Below are 20,990 nucleotides of genomic sequence, written 5' to 3'. Positions count from 1 at the left end.
ATGATTTTCCCTTGGTGAATCCATGCTGACTACTCCTGATAAGCTTCTTTTCTTCCACTTGGAGAACATGGCCATTTCAATTTCCGGCTGTCGGGCAATATTGTTTAAATCGTGCTCAGGAGGGAGGGATCCGTGTTGGGGAAAGCAAGTGCAAATGGACACCTACCCGCAAGTTAGTTGATAAAGATAGTGATGTCCACATATGGAAGTGGCTTGACGGAGTCGGGCGCAAACGGGGATTTAAAGGCTACTGGTCAAATAAAAAGGAAACATTCTTCCTGCAATGGTCCAATTATTACACCTGTAGTCAAGTGTGTGAGTGGAAAAACAATTCTGGTGCCTGGTACTGCACCGGCCGCATAAATGACAGTCCCACTGAGATTTTTAGCCCCTTTGGCGACGAGAACACAACTCATTTTCAGTCTCCAAGGGAGACAGCTGGAGCATTTGCTTATGGCACTTGGGCTAAAAGGGGTCATTATTGGGTCTGCAGACACACTGCCTATAAACATTTACCGGCAGAATGGTCAGGGACTTGTTACGTAGGGATTATCCAGCCCATATTTTCCCTCCTTCCGGAGACAGGCAGACCTCATTCGGGGATAAGACTAGGGGATAGAAGGGTTGGTCATAAGACATGATCTATTGAGTTTAACCTGGGTGGAACGCAAAAATGGGGGAGCAATGAGTGGCCTCCCGAGCGAATAATTCAGCATTACAGACCCGCCACCTGGAACCCAAATGAACCAATGTTATGGTTTGGCTGCAGCTGGCAACAAAAGCGCCACGTGGCCGCCTGTCCCCCCGCTGGGGTGCAGAGGGAAATGGAAAGAAACAGGCAAAAACTGGTGGGTCGGGATAAGGGCAGTTTAACAGAGCACCAAACAAAGGGAACAGGAACAACAATGGTACAGATAAGGAGAAAACACAACACAAACCTCACAACCCACAGAGCCGCACTCCATGACCGCCGCTGCGCACTCCCGAGCCGCGAGAGTGAGTTCCCGCTGCCCCTCTCCCCCCCCCGCAACCGGAACCCAGCATGATGGCACATGGTATGGAATACCCTGCTCTGTTTGGCCAAGTGGGGTCAGCTCGCCCGGCTGAGTCCCTTCCTGGATTCTGGTGAAAATTAACCCTATCCTGGCCAAACCCAGGACATTATCCACCCCTTATTCCATACCATCTATGTCATGCCCAGGTCCCCCATTGTCCAGTTGATCACCACCACTTCTCCTGTCTCCAGATATCATTCCCTTAGTCGATGGATCATCACTCTAAGGTGTCAGTTGAGTTCATTTAATCCATGACTTCGGGCTCCATCTGTCGTGATGGTCTTCTGTGGCAGGAGAGGTGATGTGTGGTGATGGGCGGTCACTTGCTGCATCCGAAGCTCATGGCTGATGTATCTGGTGTGGCCTGTGCCCACAGTCTGCAGGCTGGAGATGTCGATCTCGATGAAGTTGTTGGGTGCCAGTTTTTGAAAACCAGGTCCAGTTCCATCATTGCTGTGCTCTGCTCGGTTTTTCATCAAAAAGTCCATCCTTCTTTAATCTGGACGATTCTTACTATGATACTACTGGTACAACACATTACAATTATAACAGTGATAAAGGACAGTGACAGGGTTATTTTAACAATTAACTTCTTATACAATTTATTTATGGACTATTCTCGCCCAAAATCAAATCCCCATGAGGTACACATCGGACTTCCCCATCCTTCCGTATTAGCCACCAGGTACACCCAGGTCCTTGAGCAAAAGCAATCCCGCGGATGGTCTCCCTTTGCCCGAGGCAGGACTAACCCAGACCGTCTTCCCTAACATGTTCCTCATGTGCACTACGGGGACTTTATCCCCTTCTACGGGGCGCTGAGGTTTTGACTGGGCAGGACCAGCCCGGTTGGTGGATCCCCTGGTGTTAACCAACCAGGTGGCCTTTGCTAAATGAGTATCCCAGTTTTTGAAAGTCCCACCCCCCATTGCCCTCAAAGTGGTTTTTAGCAGCCCATTGTACCGCTTGATCTTTCCAGAGGCTGGTGCATGGTAGGGGATGTGATACACTCACTCAATACCGTGTTCTTTGTCCCAGGTGTCTATGAGGCTGTTACGAAAGTGAGTTCCGTTGTCCGACTCAATTCTTTCGGGAGTGCCATGTCGCCACAGGACTTGTTTTTCAAGGCCCAGGATGATATTCCGGGCGGTGGCATGGGGCACAGGGTAGGTTTCCAGCCATCCGGTGGTGACCTCCACCATTGTGAGCACATAGCGCTTGCTTTGGCGGGTTTGTGGCAGTGTGATGTAGTCAATCTGCCTCCCCATATTTATATTTTAGCCATCGTCCTCCATACCACTGAGGCTTTACCCACTTGGCTTGCTTGATTGCAGCGCATGTTTCACATTCATGGATAACCTGTGCGATGGTGTCCATGGTCAAGTCCACCCCTCGGTCACGAGCCCATCGTTATGTCACGTCTCTTCCTTGGTGGCCCGAGGTGTCATGGGCCCACCGAGCTATAAAGAGTTCACCCTTATGTTGCCAGTCCAGATCCACCTGAGCCACTTCAATTTTGGCAGTCTGATCCACCTGGTGGTTGTTTTGATGTTCCTCAGTGGCCCGACTCTTAGGGACGTGGGCGTCCACATGACGGACTTTACAACCAACTGCTCCAGACAGGCAGAAATATCTTGCCACTATGGGGCAGCCCAGATAGGTTTGCCTCTGCGCTGCCAGTTGTTCTTCTTCCATTGCTGCAGCCACCCCCACAAGGCATTGGCCACCATCCAAGAGTCAGTGTAAAGACAGAGCACTGGCCACTTCTCTCGACTGGCAATGTGTAAAGCCAGCTGGATGGCTTTCACCTCTGCAAACTGGCTGGACTCCCCTTCTCCCTCGGCAGTTTCCACTATGTCGTGTAGGGCTCCATACAGCAGCCTTCCACCTCCGCTGCTTCCCCACAATGCGACAGGACCCATCCGTGAACAGGGCATACTGTTTCTTATCTTCTGGCAGCTGATTATACAGTGGGGCCTCTTCAGCATGTGTCACCTCCTCCTCTGGTGATGCTCCAAAATCTTTGCCTTCTGGCCAGTCCATGATTACCTCCAGAATTCCTGGGCGACTGGGGTTTCCCATTTGGGTGCACTGGGTGATCAGCGCGACCCACTTACTCCACATAGCATCGGTGGCATGATGCGTAGAGGGGACCCTCTCTTTGAACATCCAGCCCAGGACCGGCAATCGTGGTGCTAGGAGGAGCTGTGCTTCAGTGCCGACCACTTCTGAAGCAGCTCGAACGCCTTCATATGTTGCCAGAATCTCTTTTTCAGTGGGAGTATAGCGGGCCTCCGATCGTTTGTATCCCCGGCTCCAAAACCCCAGGGGTCGACCTCGAGTCTCCCCTGGCGCTTTCTGCCAGAGACTCCAGGTTGGGCCATTCTCCCCAGTTGCGGTGCAAAGCACATTTTTAACATCTTGCCCTGACCGGACTGGACCAAGGGCTACAGCATGAACTATCTCCCATTTAATCTGTTCAAATGCTTGTCATTCCTCAGGGCCCCATTCAAAATCATTCTTCTTCCTGGTCATGCGGTACAGAGGGCTTACAATCTGGCTGTAATTTGGGATGTGCATCCTCCAAAAACCCACAACACCCAGGAAGGCCTGTGCTTCTGTTTTGCTGGTTGGTGGAGACATAGCTGTTATTTTGTTGATGACATCCATTGGGATTTGACGGCGCCCATCCTGCCATTTTATTCCCAAAAACTGGATCTCTTGAGCAGGTCCCTTGACTTTACTTTGCTTAATGGTGAAACCAGCTTTCAGAAGGATCTGAACTATTTTCTCCCCTTTCTCAAAAACTTCCCCCGCTGTGTCAACCCATATAATGATGTCATTGATGTACTGCAGATGTTCTGGAGCTTCATCCTTTTCCAGTGCAGTCTGGATTAGTCCATGGCAAACGGTGGCACTGTTTTTCTACCCCTGGGGCAGTCGATTCCAGGTGTACCGTATGCCCCTCCAGGTGAAATCAAACTATGGCCTGCACTCTGCTGCCAAAGGGATGGAGAAGAATGCATTAGCAATGTCAGTTCTAGCAGACCACTTGGCTGCCTTTGACTCCAGCTGATATTGAAGTTCTAGCATGTCTGGCATGGCAGCACTCAGCGGTGGTGTGACTTCATTCAGGCCACGGTAGTCTATTGTCAGTCTCCACTCTCCAGTAGATTTTCTCACTGGCCATATGGGACTATTAAAGGATGAGCGAGTTTTGCTGATCACTCCTTGACTCTCCAGATGGCGGATCAGCTGATGAATGGGAAGATGGGAGTCTCGGTTGGTACGATATTGTCGCCGGTGCACTGCTGTGGTTGCGATTGGCACCTGTTGTTCTTCAACGCTCAGCAACCCCACAACGGAAGGATCCTCGGAGAGACCAGGCAAGATGGACAGCTGTTTAATTTCTTCCATCTCCACAGTAGCTATGCCACAAGCCCACTAATACACCTTTGGGTCCTTGAAATACCCTCTCCTGAGACAGTCTATCCCAAGGATGCACGGAGCCGCGGGGCCAGTTACAATGGGGTGCTTCTGCCACTCCTGCCCAGTGAGGCTCACTTCAGCCTCCAATGCACTCAGCTCTTGGGACCCCCCCGTCACTCCAGAAATGCAAATGGACTCTGACCCTTTGAAATCTGATGGCATTAAAGTACACCAGTGCACCAGTGTCCACTAGAGCTTTATACTCTCGTGGATCTGACGTGCCAGGCCACCGAATCCACACCGTCCAATAGACACGGTTGTCCCTTTCCTGCACCTGGCTGGAGGCAGGGCCCCTCTAATCCTGGTCAGAGAATTTGCTGCTCACCTGCTGTAAAAATGACTTGGAGGTCCCTCCAGAGAATCAGAATCAAGATCAAACTGTCTACCTGGTCTGGAGAGCTGGCTGCTGCAAACTGGAGCGGCATTTTTCCTAACAGAATCCCCTTTGGTGTTTGTTTTACCTCGCAACTCACACATTTGTGCCTCTAGACTTGAGGTGGGTTTTCCATCCCACTTCCTCATGTCCTCTCCGTGGTCATGCAGGTAGAACCACAGGGTGCCCCGTGGTTTGTAGCCTCTGTATTCTCTCTCCTGAGCAGAGGAACGCTTGCCCCTAATAGTTGAGACGCTGGCCCGTACAGGTGGGGAGTAGGACATGCTCTCTTCGAGTTGCTGGACCTTCTGGGACAATTTCTTCACGGCCAAAACGAGGGAGGAAGAGAGGCTTTCTTCATATTGCCGGAGTCTGACAGCCACCTCATCCACTGTTGGTGCCTCCTTACCTTTCCAGTCTATTATTGCCAGTGAGTTGGCATGTGAGGATGGTGCGCTCCGCACAAACTTCCTCCACATGGATTGTGAGCACTGGAGTTCATCTGGGTCTATGGGTACCTGCTCATCGTCTGTGTCACAGTAAACCAGTTCCCGCACAGCTAATTCCCTCAAGTACTGAATACCCCTCTCCATATTGGTCCACTTGCCAGGTTAACGTACAAAATCGTCACTGAAGGAGTACCTCTCCCTCATGCCTGACAGAAGTCTCCTCCAGAGGCTGAGGACTTGTTCCTTCTTCCCAATGACCTTGTCAATGCCCCCATCCCTGGCCAGGGATCCCAGCTTCTTGGCTTCCTTGCTCTCTAATTCCAAGCTTCTGGTCCCATTATCCCAGCACCGCAGCAGCCAGGTGACAATGTGTTCGCCTGGATGGCGTCTGAAACCTTTCTGCATGTCTCGCAGCTTGCTCAGGGACAGGGACCAGGTGATGATCTCTGTCTCTATCTCCCGCTATGACCCTGGCTCATTGTCATCCCTCCCGGAGCGATCTGCTCTCTTTGTGTCTTTCTTTATCTTTACAGGGGCAAATGCCACCGGCACAGGTTGGTCATTGGGCTCAGCCATGATGCCTGCTGCTGGAGCTGGGGCTAGAGCAGCTGCCGTGCCCACCGGGGCAACCGGGGCCACTCCTGCGATCGTGGCAGCGGCAGAGGTGGTGCCAGTCTGGGGGGCTGTGACTGCCTGCTGGGCTAGAGGGGCTGCAGGGCCGGCTGGGGGGCAGCGCCAGTTGCAGTGCCTGCTGCTTCGTTTCCCCCCCTTTCCCCTTTAAGGCACTGAACAGTGTTGAACATGGCTCGGTAGGAGTGGCCCAGACCCCAGCACTTTGCAGTGATTTGTGTCTCTCTGGAGTTCGCAGGGTGGCAGCACACTTTTTGCAGATATTTTACTAGACTGTCCGGATTCTGTACTTGTTCAGGGGTGAGTTTCAAAAACACTGGTGGTGCCCACTGCCCTAGGTACTGCCCATGCTGTCCCACACACCCAGCCACTCACAGCTATCCAGCCCCGGGGCAGGTCTCTGCACGATGTTCTTAACTACTTGTTTAGCCCTAAACAAGACCCAAAACCCCTTTCAGGAGGCAGAACAATAGGAGTGAGCTGGCCTGAGCATCCCACAGGTACTCGAAATTCTCAAAAGCTGTTAGGACCAGCCTGAAGGAGAGAAGGGGTGTGAAAGAGTGGGGGAGGGTATCCCCTCTGGTTTTCGCCACAGATTGGGTTTGATTATTAACAAATTCTAAGACATAGGATTCGAGGTACGGAAATGACCGCAGTGCCGCATACAAATACAAGCCTAATTTCATGGACAGTGATGTTATCATGTCGTAAGTCGATATCGTACAGTACAGCAAAATTATCATGCTGATCTTTTTCCCAGCGATGATGAACAACACAGCAGTGAATACATACTGCAAATAAGGTGTCAAATACCACAGTCATCCGATCAAAGTCAGCAGCATTTTTTACCAGAGACTATTTAACTAGCACAATAAATGCGTATAACGAAATTTAACAAAATTTAAGAGAGCTGTTTCAACGCCCGGCTAGCTCAGTCGGTAGAGCATGAGACTCTTAATCTCAGGGTCGTGGGTTCGAGCCCCACGTTGGGCGCCAAATTTAATGTTATGGTTTGGCTGTGGCCGGCAACAAAAGTGCCACACAGCCTCCCCTCCTCCCAAAGGGGTGTGGAGGAGAATGGAAAGAAACAGGCAGAAACTGGTGTCTCCCTCCTCCCAAAGGGGTGTGGAGGAGAATGGAAAGAAACAGGCAGAAACTGGTGGGTTGGGATAAGGGCGGTTTAACAGAGCAGCAAACAAAGGGAACGGGAACAACAACGGTACAGATAAGGAGAAAACACAACACAAACTGCACAACCCACAGAGGCGCCCTCGCCGCACTCCCGAGCCACATGAGTGAGTTCCCGCTGCCCTGCTCCCCCCCATCCCAGCATGACGGCACATGGTATGGAATACCCTGCTCTGTTTGGCCAGGTGGCGTCACAGCCTGCCCGGCTGTGTCCCTTCCTGGATTCTGGTGAAAATTAACCCTATCCTGGCCAAACCCAGGACAACCAATATCAGGAGCAAGGCAACCAATTTATAATTTAAATAGGATAATTTGGTTGCAAGCGTCTCTAGAAATTGTCACTAATAAAACCACAGATGCCTTAGACCTTTTAACTTGGCAGTCTCAACAGATGCGCATGGCAATCCTTCAACATCACATGGCCCTGGATTACCTGTTAGCTAAAGAGCAGGCGATGTGTGGGAAACTAAATATTTCTAACTGTTGCTTGGAGATAGATAATGTGGGAAAACTGGTCCTCCAATTGACTAAAGATATTAGGAGAATCACTCATGTTCCCCTCCAAACACGGAATGGTTGGATTGGTGATTTGTGGTCCTGGTTACAAAGGATGCGATGGGTGAAAAAATTGCTACTATTCCTGTTACACGCGGTTGGTGCTTTAATGTTTTTACCATGTATTATCCCCTGTTTTGTTCAGTTAATCCGACGTGGTATACAATATGCAATTCATATCCACCCGATAGAGTGAGACTGATCTATGTCATTTGCCAACCAAACCCAACCAACCTACACATCATTTAGACCCTTTAAAATTCACAGATTGTCAAAGGCAAGAACTGCATATCTATATCCATGACACATCCACCCTGATGTTTTATGTTTCTTATCATGAGAAGACTACCTCATACTTACCTGATTCCTCAAAGTAGTTCAATAAGACATTCTTAAACTTAGCAATGTTAAAAGAAACACTGTTTACATTGTGTAATGCTTCAACTTGCCTGCAATTGAGCGTTTTCCGTGTCATACCCCTTTTTTGGTCTCTCCCTCTCTTGCTGTGTCGCGCATCCCCTCTATCCCTGTTTCTATCCCAGTTTCTCTCTCTCTCTCTCTCTCGTTCTCTCTCTCTACCTCTAGACCACCACCTCCCACACCATCACAAAGACAGCAATGTCAAGCCACAGGGTGGTGTAGAAGACGGCTACGAACTGGTTTTGTCTCAACATTGCGGTTGCCGTCTCTTCCTAGCCTCTGAAAAAAACGCCACAACAACCGGCAGGAAAGAGTTTGCATGCAGACTAGCACACAGACCAGCAAGAGAGGACCTGTCTAAGTGGGCAGCACGTATGGCACGAACTGCACGTATGGCACACGGGCAAATGCCCCTATAAAAGAACACCACATGCTCCTCTGAGCCATCTTGCTCTCCTCCTTGCCGCCTTGCTGCCGGACCTCGTCCTCGCCGGAATCTCCACGCCTGCACAGAGACTGAGCCAACCGGACATTGCTGGACATCGTCAAATCCGTGATGGTGGTAATCGATTTCCCCCGCCCTTGCCCTCCTTTCCTTGCCCGCTGGGTTTTTTTGAATTTACTCCTTTCTTTCTTTCTCATATCCTCCCCCCTCTGCCGTCCCCACCCGTCCTCTGATTCCCGGGTCACCGAAATAAAGATTACAAGGTTGCATGGCATATGACTCCATTTGTATCTTAATCTCATTCCCTCTGATGGTATCGAAACCTCCCCAACATCGGATGGGTACAAACGCCCAAGTTGAAGAAGGCAAAGGCAGGGACTGGGAGAAAAAACCACCCACTGGAGGAGAAGACCAGGTTCGAGACTGCCTAAGGAACCTGAATGTACACAGGTCCATGGAGCCTGATGAGATGCATCCGCTGGTCCTGAGGGAACTGGCGGACAAAGCTGCCAAACCACTCTCGATCATATTTGAGAAGTTGTGGCAGTCTGGGGAGGTCCCCACCAACAGGAGAAGGGGCAACATAACTCCCACTTTTATAAAGGGAAAAAAGAAAGACGTGGGGAACTACAGGCCAGTCAGTCTCACCTCTGTGCCTGGCAAGATGATGGAGCAGATCCACCTCAGAAGCATGCTAAGGCACTTAGATAACAAGCAGGTGACTGGGGACAGCCAACATGGCTTCACCAAAGGCAAATCGTGCCTGAAGAACTTGCTATCCAGCTATGATGGGGTTACAGCATTGGTGGACAAAGGGCGGGCAACTGAAATCATCTACCTGGAACTGAGCAAAGCATTCGACACTGTCCCGCATGATGCCCTTGTCTTTAAATAGGAAGGACATGGATTTGACACATGGACCACTCCTTGAACAAGGAACTGGCTCATTGGACCCACTCAAAGACTTCCAGTCAATGGCTCGATGACCAGGTGGAGACCAGTGACGAGTGTCAGCGACATGGACAGTGGGACTGAGAGCATGCTCAGCAAGTTTGCCAACGACACCAAGCTCTGTGGTGTGGTTGACACACTGGAGGGAAGCGATGCCATTCAGAGGGACCTTGACAGGCTGGAGAGGTTGTCCCGCGTGAACCGCATGAAGTTAAATAAGGCCAAGTGCAAGGTCCTGCACGTGGGTTGGGGTAATCCCAAACACAAGTACAGGCTGGGCCGACAGTGGCTTGAGAGCAGCCCTGAGGAGAAGGACTTGGGGGTACTGCTGGATGAGAAGCTCAACATGAGCCGGCAATGTGCACTTGCAGCCCAGAAAGCCAACTGTGTCCTGGGCTACATCAAGAGACGCGTGTCCAGCATGTTGAGGGAGATGATTCTTCCCCTTTACTCTGCTCTGGTGAGACCCCGCCTGGAGTACTGTGTACAGCTCTGGAGCCCCCAACATAGGAAGGACATGGATGTGTTGGAGCAAGTCCAGAGAAGGGCCATGAAGACGATCAGAGCGCTGGAGTACCTCGCCTATAAAGACAGGCTGAGGGAGTTGGGGCTGTTCAGCCTGGAGAAGAGAAGGCTCCGGGGTGTCCTTATAGCAGCCTTCCAGTACCTGAAGGGGGCCTACAGGAAAGATGGAGAGGGACTTTTCACAAGGATGTGTAGTGATAGGACAAGGGGGAACAGCTCTAAAATAAAAGAGGATAGATTTCGATTGGGTATTAGGAAGAAATTCTTCACCATGAGGGTGGTGAGGCACTGGGACAGGTTGCCCAGAGAAGCTGTGGCTGCCCCTTCCCTGGCAGTGTTCAAGGCCAGTTTGGATGGAGCTCTGAGCAACCTGATCTAGAGGAAGATGTCCCTGCTGATGGCAGGGGGGATTGGAACTAGATGATCTTCAAGGTCTCTTCCGACCTTTACCATTGAATGATTCTATGATTCTATGAGTTTAGTGAGAGGAAAGAAATACTACTTTGCTTTAATTGTAAAGCTTGAAGTCACACAGGTAAACCAGCATATGGTATTTACAAATAGTGCAACAATTTTTCAGAAAAGCCCTCAGTTTATAATTTTGCTGAAGAAATGCAACATATATACATAATTCTCTATATTATATATAATATATGTATATTCCCTAATCTCTGATTCAGGTTTTAGTATGAATATGATATCCTATGAATATGTGAAATAATAAAATGTACATAATATTTCCCTAATACACACATACAGCACCTCAACATTTTTCATTAAACATTCTGCCAGTCTATTTTCTTTTTAATTGTTGATTTTATGCTAACCAGCTCATCATAAAATTTAGTGAAAGTTACTCTTTAAGAATAGTTCTATCATAATTATACTATGTAATTTCTTATTGTCGCACACAATGTTTCAGTTAATCTTGCAATTACACATGAAGTCTTTTTCATGACACTTAAAACAGAGCCTATGAATTTATATATTCTTTTAGCCTGTAGATTGTAAAAGCTTTTTAAAGATGGTCTTCAATAAATAGAAGCTGTCCTCAGAAGCATCTAGATTACAATGACTAAAAATATGCTAATTATTTAGAGGAATGGCGGTAATCCTTGCAGTTCAATTTTGAAATCAATGTAGGTGGTAAGACAGGCGGCTTGCAAAGAATGTGGTTTCGGCTCTAGATCTAAATCAGGTTGGTACAGAATTTGCCAGAACCATAGGTAGTTCAAATTCTTCCCCCTTTTGAAAATAATATCTATTTTTGTTTCCCATACACTGTCATGTACATCTTTACTTTCAATATGTTACTTTCTTAACATTTGGCAGTTACACGTCATATAAACTCTTTGTTTCTCTCTTTCTCCCACCCAAACACTCACACACATACTCACAGATTCCAGCTGGATTTAGTGTGCTGGACAAGAAGTTAATAGGCTTTGCCTATCAACATAATTTATCTGGAGACGCCTTCAGTGGTAGTGTAGCCTACAGGGCTAGCAACCTGTTTTAAGCCTCAGAGTACTATAGCTGTTCTTCTGAAGATCTCCTGGCCTCCAGCTGTCAACCTTCAACTGCTATCTTTAGGCATTGTTTATTTTGTACCAAATCATAAATACTCGCATCAGTTTTTACTCTATACCTCTTGTGTATCTTTTTAGCATTTTGAATTGATGTCTATCTTTTACTGTGAGATTGTATATAGATTGTCACGAAACTAATGTCTGTGGCCTATTTAATACTTGAAAATTATCATTTTTGTCTTGTCTCCTTCTCTTTATTGTAACTACAAAACTATGCTTCCCTTTCATATCCATTTTACTTTAATGTTGGATATTTTTCTACTATTATTCATGATATAACAGAGGTGACACATCATGAGGAAGCACACAGCTGATCTGCACTGAACTGAGCTAAAAACTCTACGTGTGGCTTTTTCACACAGTGTAGTGTTATCTTTCCAAAGGTAACAGCATCCCAAAATGCCTGAAATGTCATTTAGCTTTGGAGAAAGAAGTGTGAATCATTATAAGAATCTGTAATTTTACGGAAAGCGTAATATCATTAAAAGGCATGTTTTCCTTTTTGAATGAACTTGAATTTCATATTATTTAAATCCAAACTTACTAAGTTCATTTTGACTAGAAGAATATATGAAATAAATTATGATGAGTGACATTTTATTTCTTAGAGGTTGAAAAGGAGTAAAAGGCTTACACGAGACTTTTCTTCTCTCTTAGATAAACAGTAATAATTTAGTCACTTTTTGTCATTTAGTCCAGTTTCTCACATTATGAGAAGAGCAACATCACATAAAACTCATTCTCTGTAATAAGTTATCTGAATCCTTTTCAAGCCGAATAAAGAAAAGTTTCAAGTGAACCTTCTTCATACAAATGTTACTTGTTTTCAAAGATTGGCATAATGTAGGAAAAGAGCCAAGAACATGCAAGAACAGCCTCTTGAACTTGATGAAAAATTTCATTTACAGAGAAGAGCATCAAACTGAAAATTAACACTATTTTTCAGAATCCAAAAAAAAAGCAGTCCCCTAGATATTGATGTATGTGTGACATTTTGATGACTAATTTCTCAGGGAACTTACCACTCCTCAAATCTCCTCTGTGTGCAAAAGTTTTGGCATCTAAGGGTAGGACCCAAAAAGACCATCAAGTCTAACAGAGTAATTTCTGCTATGTGGCATTAGGAGTGGTTGTCTTCTCTGGCAGCCCCAACTCAAGACCCTCCTGCCCAGCTGCTGGACCCTAGCCTGGCACCTGGGGACCCAGGATGAGGGATGCGGCTGCCACTTTTGCCGTTTCAGTGTCAACTACTATCAAAGCTGAGCTTGGGTTCCAGAGACACACACACGTGTGCACAGGACACTGACGTGGCTGGTCACACAGACTGCCAGAGAGAAAGTGTTGCCTTCAGCAGCGTCTGCATACAGGACTCACATAAAACACAATCACAGGCAGCCAAGTCCCTTCCTCCTCTTATGCTGGCAGAGGCAGAAGGTCACTAGTGCAGGCACACACACAACTCTCTAATATCATTGCACAGATCTCTGGCTTGTCCCACAGGTCTTCTGCTCCCTGCCTGGTCCAGCATGGTGCTTGTTAGCAAAAAGACATATGCACTCACACATATGGGACAGAAGGTGAGATCGCGCAGAGAGACAGCTAAGGACAGATTTAATGAGAAGATAGGGCAGACTGCAGTGATCAGGTGCAGGGCTCAGTCAGACAGGCATAATGACCATCCACATTTTTAATGTGACCAGGCCCTTTTCTACCCTCTCTGTTCCTCCCTGATCCCTTTCCTCTGCACATTTCCTCACCAGATGGCATAGTCACCCTGCACCCTACCCTCTTGCCCCCATCATCTTTCCATTCTTATCAGTTGCAAATTCCTGGTTTGCCTGTAGATTCTTGATAGCTCATTGATGAGTGAGACTGACAAGGCTTGTTTCTTGTGTTTGTCTGCTTTATGCTAATCTGTCAGGTTTGTGACTGTATGTTTTGTTTCTTGTTTCACTCTTGTCCTTAGTATTCCATTTGGCAAGGTCCTCGATCAGGTCATCTTACTGAAATATACATTCCCACATTGCACATAGTCTTATCAGTCAGTGTGACTGTCCAGGTTAGGTTCTCATTCCTGTCTCCCTCACCATTTGTCAGTCAGGTTTGTGTCTCCGTGTGTTCTTGTTTATGCCTTCCTGCTTTTCCTCCTGCCCTCTTTTTCCATAGAGAAAGACCTTGATCAGGTACCATTAAAGGAGAGCAGGTGCTCTGTCCTTCCATATAACCTTACAATATCCAACGGACACATAGCAATCACAGAGCAATTAGATACAGTGGAACATCACTACTTTTTCTGACATGAATGTATCCAATGAGAGAGGTGAAGCAACTTCAAATTTGACACACCTAACAAGAAGACTTGGAATGAATTAGGCTCAGCATCGTCAAGTCTGAAGCATTAGTGGATGTGCAAGAAAGCAATTTCTAGAAACATGATGTTAGAAATGTAGATAACTACACATTTCAGACATCCAGGGTCTGAAAGAAGCTAAGCAATGACTAAGAAATCTATATTTTGTGTTTCAAAAGAGAAAAAAGTTAATTCCTACTGTGGAACTACTTGACAATGTTTTCCTGTGGAAAACGTATAAGAATGTGAGAATAAGTTTGACATGTGAAATATGCATTAGTTATGAAGAACGTACAAGATAAATTTTCAGATAAGAGATTCTGTCAAAGAAAATGTTAATATTTTTTGTGACAATCCTATTTGTGTTTCCTTCTGTTTGGTAATTCTATTAATGGATCTCCTGCTTCAATTGGTGAAGACCTAAATGTTTTACTTAGTTATTCCTAATCAGAACTCTGAAACAAATTAAGGCTTGTTCTTCACCTTCAGATATTCTACCATATTTCTGCTGCCCAGTTGACACCCATTCCTATGTGAACCTTGATGAAAAAAGAGACATGTGGCTTAATACTCGTACGACTTTGATTTGGAAGGGCCTTTCAGCACTTGACAACATCAGAAGCAAAAAGTACATGAGTTGCACTCAAGGAGAGGTGACAGAGAAGAAAAACAATTAGAATATGGAGAAAACTCACTTTTGAGCATGGAATAAGCTAGATGTGAAATAGAGGCATTGGGACTTACAGACTTTATGTAAGGAAATATTTCCACTTCTGAATGTTAATCACTGTCATAATGCCAAACTTTCCCATTTTGTAAATGCATCCCTAGTTGGTGGTATATGAGTTTGTCTGTAAAACTCTTTAGTAAAAGCTCTAATTAACCAATCGAATTAAACCGAGAAAATCCGAGCATCATGTTTTCTTTGGGAACACCATTTCTGCAGTTCTTTCTCTCAGATAACCTGATTATATTTCAGTATTACTCTGGATAAGCAGGTAAGATCTGTCAGAGCAAGACAGAAAAATTTCAGGAGTGACATAATTTGACATAGCATCAGATTTTGTAAAGGTTAAAAGTCTTTGAAAAGCAAATTTGGATTTATGCATACAGTGCTGTGTGGCTCCAAATGAGTGGTAATAAAACATCATTTAATTCTTCATGTATGATTAGTCTGATTCTTTCACATATTGGTAAAAAAAAGCTATTAAATAACAATGTTCTATTAAGGATCCAACTCTAAAACGATAGATGTTTTCAACCCAAAGTATTTTATTTAAAATACAGTAAATAACTAATTAATAAGCTTACTTTATATTTCTAAAACCTTCATTGGGCACAGAGAATAACAAAGTAGTATGCAGATCAACAGGTGAGGAAATCACCGAAAGCACAATAAAATAAAATATTGGTAATATTCACCCTTTTTTTACAGAAAGCTTTTGTATCCTCAGAGCTTGTAGTAATACATTGTCAGTGAAGCTTAGCTGGAGTCTTCATTTACTCAAGAGATAAATCATTGACTTTTTAAGAGGGGAAAAGGGTGTTACAGCATGAAAGAGAACTTCAGAAATGAAAATATTTATATTAATACTAGTAATATTGATACTCACTGACCTACGAATTGAACTTCATTTTCTTTCAGGAAGTGTCTCCTATTTTTAGGGCACTACCAGAAATACACACTGAATAAATAAATACCTGTAATGTCTCTCTGTCAAAATGATTTTTCTTCAGTGTTTGCATGCGACTTAACACTGACATAACCAAGACACACCTATAAGCTTCATGGAGTTTACTCAAATACAGATGCCATATTGGGGGCTAAGTCATGTGAGTAGTGAGTAAACTAGCTCAGGGGCTACTGAAGTCACATTCAAGGTTATTGGTAAAATAAACAAACAAGAAATACAGAGACTAACATTACTGTGTTTCCCTGTTCACTCATCCTATTCAAATCACATAATGAAGAATCTGAGGTTTTGTCTCTGTTTGTGAATTATATTCACAGTTCCCGTTTGATTTAGGTGTGTGATACACATTTGAGACACTTGATGTGTCCTATATCCGCTAATCACAGGTCATATAGAAGACCTCCTTATATAAATCTTACAGTCCCTGGATTAGTGCATGGCTGGGGTTCTGACAACACTAAAAGTAATTGTAAAAGCAACTATGAAAGCAATGGCAACAGTTTAGTATGGTTAAAAGGTTGTTATGGCCTTATTCAAGTCTTCTAATGACAAAGAAAGGGTTTTTTCTGTCTGTTGACTTTTTTGTTAGGAAAAAGTTGACATAAATGTGCTATTTTTATTATTATTCTTGCTTAATTTTTATATTTTCATTAATCTAAAAGCTGATAACTAGAGAACAAATGAAACTATGATGCCACTGCAGATGAGAAGCAAAAATTTGAACAGTCATAAGAGAAAGTAATTTGCTCAGACAACTTTTTTTCACTATATGTATAAATAATAATTTTCTTTCTGCTCCAACGATTACCTGTGAAAATTTATCATTGCAGATAAAACAGAAGTTAAAGAAAGGAAAAATCATCTTGTAATGATCAAAGGAAATTTTAGGCCCCTTTTTAAAAATGAGAAAGAAAGGAAGCAGAAGGCTGAAGTAATTTGTGTAAAAAATTATCTCTAGGTTGCCCTTAAACACATAAGTATCCGTAAAATATTGTAAATAATAATGCTTGCTACACTTGTGATAACTGGCTGCTGAAGCCAGTGCTACTTAGGAATTTGATGCTGTATTTATAAAAATTATGTTATCATAGTGTCAAAGTTCCACAAGAAACATGACAATAGGATTATTTTTTGTTGTTTCTTAGAGGAAAACAGTGTAAAATTTTTTATATTTTATGAAGAAGTAAAAAAGCATCTCTCAGAAATGCTATCGGGTGCAAAAGTATACGTGACCTCTTTTTTAATAACACATTACTGAATATGTTTTTTTAATGCTTGCAGTTTGGAGAAAATAATGAGAGGAATTGCCATTGTTCATTGTTATTTCCAGAAAAAGAATGTTATTATCATTTCTGTGTGGCTAGGCTGGCAAGATACTTCTATATGAATATTCTTTTTTTCATAATGCTTGTTTTCCTTTGACAGTCTCTACATGACGTCATGACTTCATATGACACCTGCCTTGAACCCAAAGCAGTAGAGCTCTGAAGAGTTTCGTATGGTACAGATGTCGCAAGTTGAATACAGTTGCTATGGAGTCTCTGAAATGCCATATGGAACTCTTCCTGCAATAATTCAACTACTCTCTGACTTTTGAATCAAAAAGAAAAACATATATAATCTTCAACAGCAATCAGATAATGGATGCTGGTGTGAATACACAGCTGTTGTTTTCTGTTGATTTGAGTATTTCAGCAAACACTTCAACTTGTGAAAGCTTTGCAGAAAAAAAGATGGGCTTACTTCTTTGCTGTGCATATATAGACAAATTATTTTGACTAGCTGACCTGTCAAACTTTAAAAATGAGATAAATTAATAGTTTTATGGAACTGTCAGTCTCTAATCTTATAATCAGAAACATACCTGAAATGACTGTTGAGTAACATTTTTCAAAAGTTTTTTATTTGCTTCTCAGTAAGAACACTAATTGCTTGTGTGACCCAGAAAAGTGAAGTTTTGGCAATACTCAATATTACAATGCATGTTGATTATATTCATTTTTACTTACATAAACACTCGCCTAAGACTGGAAGAGATTATTCTGAATTGCTACAGAGCATCTTCATACTACATCAAGATGCTGTGAGCATCTTTGATATCAATATAGCAATATTTACACAAAAAAATGAAAGAACGGGAGAAAGCAGAGTTTATTCTTAAAATAGGACCTACTCTATACCTAAATTTTGTTCAGAACAACAAGGAAAAAAACCAGCATCTCAGCAAAACAATAATTTGATCATTTTTTTCAAGTAATCCTGTATCAATTTAAAAAACCCCACAAAACTCCATAGTTTTTCACAACACTGTGTTTTGAAGTACATAATAAAATAATTTTATTTGCTTCTTCCAACCTGAGGGTGTTTTGGCCCAAGCTATAATACATCTTCATTATGGAATAAAAGATAGCAAAATAACCCTAGAGGGTGGAATTTTGCATGTCAACGAAACACAAAAATGTTGATTAGCAGCTTTGTGAACTTAAATGACTGACGCAAAGGTACGTATTGTGGTGATAAACACTACAGAAAAAGGATGCACGGCCTGAATTATTTTCACTGTAAAAATAAACATCTAACAGGCAGCATCAATGAAATACAGAAGATCAGACTGATATATGTCATACTAAGGACAACACATTTTTCGAATATTAATGCTGAGGTAGAGGTGAAGCCAAGATATTTTTTTTTAAAGCAGAGGACATCAATTCTGTGACAATTCTATAAGGCATCTTATTCTGAGGTCAGAGGTGAGACACAGACTGACCTTGGTTAGGTCTTTGTTTTCTAAGGCCTGTCTCAGACTCAGCTAGCAATCCAGTCTATCCGTTTTTCAGATCTGCCTTATACCTACGTCCATGTCCTGGGTTTGGCCAGGACAGGGTTAATTTTCACCAAAAGCCTGAAGGGGACACAGCCAGGCCAGCTGACCCAAACTGGCCAAACAAAACAGGGTATTCAATACCATGAGACATCATGCTGTGTTCTGGGTGGAGAAACTGGCTGGGGGGAAGTGAATCTTGCATGTATGAACTTAAACCAGAAATTCAGGGTGGGAAAATTTTTATTGTTAGTATGTGTACTGCTGAGCATAGTCAGGTCTGATAGCTTTACTTGAGAACATAAGATGTAGCACATTGCAAAAAAAAGGAAAGGCATGTTTTTAAAGCTCTGAGGTTTTTATTTGTTGTCCAACAATCGACTGGACACTTTATGAATTGTATTGGTTACCACAGGCTTTGCATTAATCATAACAAAGAAACCTGAATGTGCTTCTGCTGCTGCCATCCATGTACAACCCCCAACTAAGCAACAGATACTCATTCAGTTATAAAAAATCTTATCATGCTGAGCTATGGTGATCTATGGTTTTTACTACACGTATTTGTACTCATTAACCTTAGTAAGGATATGTTGATATACTTTATCCCAAATGACATTATCGTTTGTGGTTCTCTGCTAACATGGAAATTCAGCCAACATTTATCTTAAGAAACACTGACAATCATAGATTCATTGAGCTACTTTGAGATACTACTAAATTGTCAACTAATTCAGCTAATGGGGTCTCCAAGATCTGTCAAGATAGGTTTTATGCCCTCAGTAATGTAATTTATATGAAAATTGGAGTACTCCAAGGGAAATGATTTAACCTTTCAAGATCATATCAAGATATCCAGCTTCTGAAATGCATTTAATCATAGCAAAGCTTACTGTTAATAACATATTTTTATTTCTGTTTAAGCAAAAGAAGCTGAAATCAAATGATTTTCTGCAATTACAGGGATTCCATTGCTACTGCAGTGTGACACTACAGGGAAATGTAAATGTACGAAAGGGCTCATTTAAAAGAATTCAGTCTGATTAGTAAACATGCAATGTTTTATACAGTAGCATAATGTGTGTTTCTTTCTTTGAATAACTGATAGCTGGATTATGGAAATTGCCTCAAAGAAAAGGAAGTTATTATAACATTTTCCAACTAGGCATGATGAGGCCAGATTGTTTTCCCTGGAGCAGAAACATTTCATGCAGAGCTTCTGGAGCTACTCTGTTGGTGAGAGTGAGAGGGAGATGGGTGGATTTTTTTCCTTCCTGCACAGCAGCGGATGGAGAAGAACTTTCTGAAGCTCTGTGTATCTTGAAATCTTCATATGTGTTGATCTGAGAAGACGACTACTGTTTTTGTTTTGACAACAGGACTGCATGGCTCAAAACTGTAGTAAAATTTCTTCAGATTCCTCACAGATTCATCACATGGCAGAAAGACCGTTCTTGCTCCTCTGCATCTCCTTTGATTTCTATGCATGTCGATGTTTAAAACAGTTTCTCCAAAGAATATTAGTATTAAATAAAATATGTATCTAATGAAGTCATTAACCATTTTTTTTCCCACAGTTTTGAATGGCTGCTACTATAGACAGGGCGCTTCCTAATACAAGATAAGCAAAGACACACTATGGGATTTGTAAAAGATGCAACCAGTTATCAGACTATTCATATTTCTTATGATATTTGTTAGATATCATCTGCTTTTTTTTTTCTACCATCAGAACAGCAAAAATGTAGAATGAGGACTATCAGCTTTCTTTGAGGCAAAGATATTTTTCTGAGTGACTAAATTGTACAGTACATTAGAAAGCCCAATACCCTCACACACAATTATGGTGCATATAAATGAATAATATTCACTTATAAAAAAAAAAAAGGAAAACAAAATTAATGAAGTATTTAAAGAGTTGAAAAACAGACTGAGCAAATAGTGTTTTAGAACACATACTGCAAGTGGAATCAGCACAAATGATTATTTTAAATTATTTTCAAAATTCAGATTTAATTATGACTAAACAAATGTCTTTGATGTAGACTTCTCTGGAGCTCTAAGAGTGCTAAAACAGTATTCAGTCTATGCAATATTCAGCATGAATTTTTATTGGTTTTTTTTTAAAACTGATCAAAATTATAACCTGTAATAATAGAGTTTGCTGATTTTTTCCTTGCTTCACTACCTTTTGTTAAAGAGGACTGAGCTCATGAATCAAGACACACATGGCAGAGAACGGGGTTAGAAAACTGCTATTGGAAGTACCAACAATATTTTTTCCACAATAAATTTCTGGTGTTTGTTTCAGCAGCTGCAGCCCAAAATCCAGCTTGCTTACAAAGCAGCTGTGTATGAAAGTGAACAGACCACCCACATACTGAACAATAAGGGGCAAAATTCTTCACTCTGTTCTTCCTCACTATCCTCATTGGCTAATGTCTGAATATGACACATTT

At 43.2% G+C, this 20,990-nt stretch overlaps 1 non-coding gene across 1 annotated transcript; it reads left to right on the top strand.

Moving 5' to 3' along the window:
- Positions 1 to 6,916: 6,916 nt before the first annotated feature.
- Positions 6,917 to 6,989, top strand: TRNAK-CUU (transfer RNA lysine (anticodon CUU)). The gene has a single exon. It is a non-coding gene; the product is annotated as a tRNA-Lys (tRNA).
- The last annotated feature ends 14,001 nt before the right edge of the window (positions 6,990 to 20,990 follow it).

This window comes from Opisthocomus hoazin, chromosome 3, assembly GCF_030867145.1.
Source record: "Opisthocomus hoazin isolate bOpiHoa1 chromosome 3, bOpiHoa1.hap1, whole genome shotgun sequence".
NCBI lineage: Eukaryota > Metazoa > Chordata > Aves > Opisthocomiformes > Opisthocomidae > Opisthocomus > Opisthocomus hoazin.
This window is presented reverse-complemented; position numbering and strand designations above follow the sequence as displayed.